The sequence below is a fragment of the Procambarus clarkii genome, chromosome 16 (genome assembly GCF_040958095.1).
Source record: "Procambarus clarkii isolate CNS0578487 chromosome 16, FALCON_Pclarkii_2.0, whole genome shotgun sequence".
NCBI lineage: Eukaryota > Metazoa > Arthropoda > Malacostraca > Decapoda > Cambaridae > Procambarus > Procambarus clarkii.
This window is the reverse complement of record NC_091165.1, coordinates 20,107,577-20,114,981: the sequence shown is the minus strand read 5'-3', so window position 1 is coordinate 20,114,981 and position 7,405 is coordinate 20,107,577.

The window sequence follows — 7,405 nt, the reverse complement described above, 5'->3', positions numbered from 1 at the left end:
CGACATATATATATATTATATATATATATATATATATATGTCGTACCTAGTAGCCAGAACGCACTTCTCAGCCTACTATGCGAGGCTTGATTTGCCTAGTAAGCCAAGTTTTCATGAATTAATGTTTTTTCCACTACCTAACCTACCTAACCTAACCTAACCTAACTTTTTCGGCTACCTAACCTAACCTAACCTATAAAGATAGGTTAGGTTAGGTTAGGTAGGGTTGGTTAGGTTTGGTCATATATCTACGCTAATTTTAACTCCAATAAAAAAAACTGACCTAATACATAATGAAATGGGTAGCTTTATCATTTCATAAGAAAAAAATTGGAGAAAATATATTAATTCAGGAAAACTTGGCTTATTAGGCAAATCGGGCCTTGCATAGTAGGCTGAGAAGTGCGTTCTGGCTACTAGGTACGACATATATATATATATATATATATATTATATATATATATATATTATATATATATATATATATATATATATATATATATATATATATATATATATATATATATATATATATAATTTATATTTAACAACAAATTGGATAATAACCAAACTTGTAATAACAAAGTTCAAGAAAACGAAATTCAGAGACATACTACCGAACCAAAAAAAATATCCCACTATACAAATAATTTTTACAAAACGTTAATGACTATACCTCGACATCCCTCACTAAATACCAAATAGTTAGGTACAGTCAGTTGAACATCCTAAGTTAGCGAACACATCCACACTATCAGGCCAGTTAACTTGATCACGATACAACTGTGCATTCACATACATCGTGACTACTGCTAAGAGGATTCAACCAACAATGCAGACAGGAGTCCGGGAGCTGCATTGTATCCCTGAACACCGGAGAAACGACCTAATTAATGCAGCTATAATTAGCCTAATTGAGAGGGATATTGAAACGCTATCGTGTTCTCTGTATTAAAGCGGGTTATCTGGTCTGTATGGACGACCTAGGCTACATTAGACTTGAATAGCTTTCATATTATGTGTGTGTGTGTGTGTGTGTGTGTGTGTGTGTGTGTGTGTGTGTGTGTGTGTGTGTGTGTGTGTGTGTGTGTGTGTGTGTGTCTGTCTGTCTGTGTGTCTGTGTGTGTATTTGTGTGTGTGTTTATGTGTGTGTACTCACCTATTTGTACTCACCTATTTGTGCTTGCAGGATCGAGCATTGACTCTTGGATCCCGCCTTTCCAGCTATCGGTTGTTTACAGCAATGACTCCTGTCCCATTTCCCTATCATACCTAGTTTTAAAAGTATGAATAGTATTTGCTTCCACAACCTGTTCCCCAAGTGCATTCCATTTTTCCACTACTCTCACGCTAAAAGAAAACTTCCTAACATCTCTCTGACTCATCTGAGTTTCCAGTTTCCACCCATGTCCCCTCGTTCTGTTATTATTACGTGTGAACATTTCATCTATTTCCACTTTGTCAATTCCCCTGAGTATTTTATATGTCCCTATCATATCTCCTCTCTCCCTTCTTTTCTCTAGTGTCGTAAGGTTCAGTTCCTTCAGCCGCTCTTCATATCCCATCCCTCGTAACTCAGGGACAAGCCTCGTCGCAAACCTCTGAACCTTCTCCAGTTTCTTTATGTGTTTCTTCAAGTGGGGGCTCCATAATGGCGTACTCTAAGACTGGTCTCACGTAGGCAGTGTAAAGCGCCATAAAAGCCTCCTCATTTAGGTTTCTGAATGAAGTTCTAATTTTCGCCAGTGTAGAGTACGCTGCTGTCGTTATCCTATATATATGTGCCTCAGGAGTTAGATTAGGTGTCACATCCACTCCCAGGTCTCTTTCTCGAATCGTTACAGGTAGGCTGTTCCCCTTCATTGTGTACTGTCCCTTTGGTCTCCTGTCACCTGATCCCATTTCCATAACTTTACATTTACTGGTGTTAAACTCCAGTAGCCATTTCCCTGACCATCTCTGCAGCCTGTTTAAGTCCTCTTGGAGGATCCTACAATCCTCGTCTGTCACAACTCTTCTCATTAATTTTGCGTCATCCGCAAACATTGACATGTATGATTCCACTCCTGTAAACATATCATTTACGTAAATTAGAAAGAGGATTGGTCCCAGCACCGATCCTTGAGGTACTCCACTTGTTACTGTTCGCCAGTCCGACTTCTCGCCCCTTACCATTACCCCTCTGGCTCCTTCCTGTTAGGTAGTTCTTCACCCATACTAGGGCCTTTCCGCTTACTCCTGCCTGCCTCTCAAGTTTGTATAGCAGCCTCATGTGCGGTACTGTATCAAAGGCCTTTTGGCAGTCAAGAAATATGCAGTCTGCCCAGCCTTCTCTGTCCTGCCTTATCCTTGTTACTTTATCATAGAATTCTAAAAGGTTTGTTAGGCATGATTTCCCTGTCCAGAACCCATGTTGGTGCTTGTTTACAAACCCAATGCTCTCCAGGTGCTCAACAAGTCTTAGCCTAATTATTCTTTCAAGTATTTTGCAGGGGATGCTTGTCAGTGATACGGGTCTGTAGTTAAGTGCCTCCTCCCTATCACCTTTTTTGAAAATCGGTAGGACATTTGCCTCCTTCCAGCAACTGGGCAATTCTCCCGACATAAGTGACTCATTAAAGATCATTGCCAGAGGCACGCTGAGAGCCTGCGCTGCCTCTTTAAGTATCCACGGTGATACTTTGTCTGGTCCAACAGCTTTATTTGCATTTCCAACAGCTTTATTTGTGTGAGAGTGTGTGTGTGTGTGTGTGTGTGTGTGTGTGTGTGTGTGTGTGTGTGTGTGTGTGTGTGTGTGTGTGTGTGGGTGTGTGGGTGTGTTGGTGTCTGTGTTCACCTAGCTGTATTCACCTAGTTGTGCTTGCGGGGGTTGAACTCTGCTCTCACGGCCCGCCTCTCAACTGTAAATCAATCAACTGTTACTAACTACTAACTATTTTTTTTACACACCCACATCTCCAGGAAGCAGCCCGTAACAGCTGTCTAACTCCAAGGTACCTATTTCCTGCTTGGTAAACAGGGGCATCAAGGTGACAGAAACTTTGCCCACTTGTCTCTGCCGGGCGACGGGAATCAAACCCGGACCACAGGATTACGAGTCCCGCGCGCTGTCCACTCAGCTACCAGAGTCAAGTGTGTGCGCGTTCCACTTCCTCTTTTTTACTCTCCTTCATTCTACTCGTTATTCGCCTCTTTTCCATTTCTTGTAATTTTGTTTCATGTCTCTTTTTCATTATGATGCTCAATGTTCAGTATCCCTACCACCCTTCCTTCTTCCTTTCCATCCTCCCTTGTTTAATTCCCTCCCTCCTGCCCCTCCCTCTCCCCACCATCCCACCCCGGCGCCTGCTCTTCCATGATAAGACAAAATTAATCACAATTTTCCTTCGTAATTACGAAACTTTATCCCTTCATTGTTTTACGTCCGCCTTTATCATTCATTTCTTTCACCCGACGTCTTGCACTCACACTGTGTTCTGTTCTCTAATCATTAACTGCTTCATTCACCATTTCATTCCCACACTTCATAAACCCCAAGTTTCACCCCCTAGTTTTCCCCTTCATAAAATTGTACATGTATCCAAATTACATTGGGTTAAGTTTTGTATAATCCTCGACAGATTTATTATACTGAGCCAAGGGCAAAACAATCAGGTTTCTTCACTAAAGACTATTTACGCTGCGTATTACGCCAAGAACAATCGGTAGCCTCCTTCAAGTTTAATCCAAGCAGCCCCCTCTAACTTTACCCTCGACCCAAGGCAGGAGAAATAGCCCACCAACACCTAATCCTCCTCCTTCATCTTCGAGCAAATCTCCGCTCCTTCTAAGCCTTCTCCAAGCATATCTTCTAAGCTCCTTCAAAGCATATCTAGCCTTTGCCTCACACCTTTTCGTTATTGGTACTTCTTGCTAACCTTCCGCTATATTAATTCTAGTTCTTTGCCGCATTCAACGCGATGGATAAAGTCAAGCCCACGCCTTAATACTTCCTTCTAATGCCTTATGTTTCTTTTTCTGGAGGGGGATTACTTAGGATCATCAGTGAATGCCAAGGTGCACGTTTAAGAGTTCGTCGGAGAAGAGGATAGCTTGTGTAAACCTCTTCCAAGTGAACATGCCACGGCTTAGTGTGTATTCTTAGCTAGCCTCAGTGGGGTTGTGCATTGTGTTGTGACCACAGCGGGAAGGAGAGGTGAGGGAGAAGGCTAATGTAAGGAGTGGTTGAGAGAGAACGGGACATGATAAAATGGGAAAAATAAGGGAAAAAAGGGAAAGCAAAGAGAGGGTGTGGTAGAGGAAGATAAAGTTGCAAAATGTAAAGGTAAAGTGAGATAAGAAAAGGAGAGTGATAGACAAGAGACAAGCAGATTAGGAGGAAAAGTAGAAAAGGGAAGAAATGATTCAGAAGGCATTTTTAAATAAATTTATTTAGTAAAGTCGGGTTACATATCATCACATATTCATGTGTCACACTAGTTACACTTAAAGAAAAATAATGTATTGCATAATACATGTTACAAACCAACGTGTGACAACTAATAAATAACATCCTTGACTACCCCAGGGGCTGGACACACACACACACACACACACACACACACACACACACACACACACACACACACACACACACACACACACACACAGGCTGTAACAAGCATTCCTCCTCTGAACTGCAACACACAGGCGCTGAAACAAGAAACTATAGTGTAAACATTTGGCCCCCCTGTGAGCCCAGGGTTTCCGAATCACCAGAATGCCTCCCTCTCCCCTTCATATCCTCCACTTCACCACTTCAGTGTCTCTTCCACTGTCTCCTCCTCCACTTTCATCCTCTGATTCAGTCTCACCCTCACCCTCAACCTCCTAATCTTTGTCCCCATTTTCATTCCCTATTCTTCGCAAAATACGCCTCCTATTTCTTCCCCTTACCCTTTCTTCACCCCATCAGTTCACCCCCGTCCTTTATCTTCGTTCTCTGCCTATTCATCCTCTCTACTTTTATCTCAATTACCAATTGCTCTATCTTTTTCATCTGTTTCTTTATTTTCTACTTCTATTTTAATTCAACTTTGTTCTCACCACTCCACCAATCCTTGTCTTATTGCTTCTCTCCCAATTCACATTCTTACCCTCCATCCTACCCTCGTTTCCTCTGCCTTTCCCAGCTTACTAGAAAACTCAACATGGAATTTATGTGGAAGGCTGTCAGCAAGGCAGGGACGCCAACTTAATATGTTGTAGACTTTCAACAAGGCAAGGACGCCCACTAAACATCAGACGGTGTATAGGGAAGATGTGCAGGGCACATCGCAGGGTACCTCCTAAAATATTATTATTATTTTATATATATATATATATATATATATATATATATATATATATATATATATATATATATATATATATATATAATCGCCCTGGCAACCACATACATCACCCTCTCTGCCGGCACAGCAGGAGCCGCGCCAACACGCAGAGAAAGAGACAAGTCAGCCAAGTACAGGCAATTAGATCATCGGTACAACTTTGTTCCAATAGGGTCTGAGACCCTAGGCCCATGGGGAGAGAGTGCAAGAAGGTTTCTTAAGGATCTTGGTTCCAAGCTCATTGACACCACAAGAGACCCTAGAGCAGCAAGTTTTCTCTTTCAGCGCCTCAGTGTCGCGATCCAGAGGGGAAATGCTCGCTACATCCTCGGTTCCTGCCCGGCGTCGGAGTTCGAGGAAATCTACAGCCTGTAGGAAGCGAACTTTTTCTTGTGTCCTCTTAATGTTTGTTTTTTGTATAAAATCAGATATGTAACTGTATAACCTTGCATAATAAAGTGTACACCATAAAAAAGAGGGGGGGGGGGGGGGGGGGTAGAAGCGAACACTCTTACGTATTCAGAGATAAATGGCAAGTTTTTCCCTGAATGCTCTGTGTTCCCTTCTCCGAGGCTGTGGGTCCTTATAATTGCACCAGAGGTGGTACCCCGCTATAATATATATATATATATATATATATATATATATATATATATATATATATATATATATATATATATATATATATATATATATATATATATTATATATATACCTCTGGTGCAAATGTAGGGACCCATAGCCTCAGAGAAGAAAATAAAGAGTACTCAGAGAAGACCTTTTGGATCCTCACTGAACACTTTGATATTTTCTTCTCCTACCACCCCTATTCTTTTGTTAAGTGTGTATATTTATCTAACTTTATTTGAAAATGTCATTACACAAAAAAAGTTACAATATTGATTACATACAGGGTACAAGGCTGCTTGTCATAAGTTGAATAGCTCCTCCAGCTCCTCAGATGGCGGGCACGAACCATGGATGCAGTGAGCATTTCCTCTCTGGATTGCCACACTAAGGCGCTGAAAAAGAAAACTGGCAGCTCTAGGGTCTCTAGTTGTTTCGATTAGCTTAGACCCCAACTCCTTTAAAAAGCTAGCAGCACTTTTACCCCAGGCACCAAGCGTCTCTAAATATATATATATATATATATATATATATATATATATATATATATATATATATATATATATATATATATATATATATATATATTTATATATATATATATATATATATATATATATATATATATATATATATATATATATATGTATATATGATGTAGTGACAATATACAAAACTGTACACTGATTGGATTGACTCGTATTATTAAAGACGGTGGGACGAAATTTTTAACATTATTAACAATGAAAATATGTACTATTCGCATTTGTTACGTCGGTATTATATATTCATATGTTTTGATAATCAATACAAACAGGTTTTTATTTAGAAAAAAACCTGCATTTATTTAACCTGCAGCCCACCACACAGCCTGCAGCCTACCACACACAACCTGCAGCCCACCACACAGCCTGCAGCCCACCACACACAACCTGCAGCCCACCACACAACCTGCAGCCCACCACACAACCTGCAGCCCACCACACACAACCTGCAGCCCACCACACAACCTGCAGCCCACCACACAGCCTGCAGACCACCACACAGTCTGCAGGCAACCACACAGTCTGCAGGCAACCACACAGTCTGCAGGCAACCACACAGTCTGCAGGCAACCACACAGTCTGCAGGCCACCACACAGTCTGCAGGCCACCACACAGCCTGCATCCCACCACACAGCCTGCAGCCCACCACTCAACCTGCAGCCCACCACACAGCCTGCAGCCTACCACACACAACCTGCAGCCCACCACACAGCCTGCAGCCCACCACACACAACCTGCAGCCCACCACACAACCTGCAGCCCACCACACAACCTGCAGCCCACCACACACAACCTGCAGCCCACCACACAACCTGCAGCCCACCACACAGCCTGCAGACCACCACACAGCCTGCAGCCCA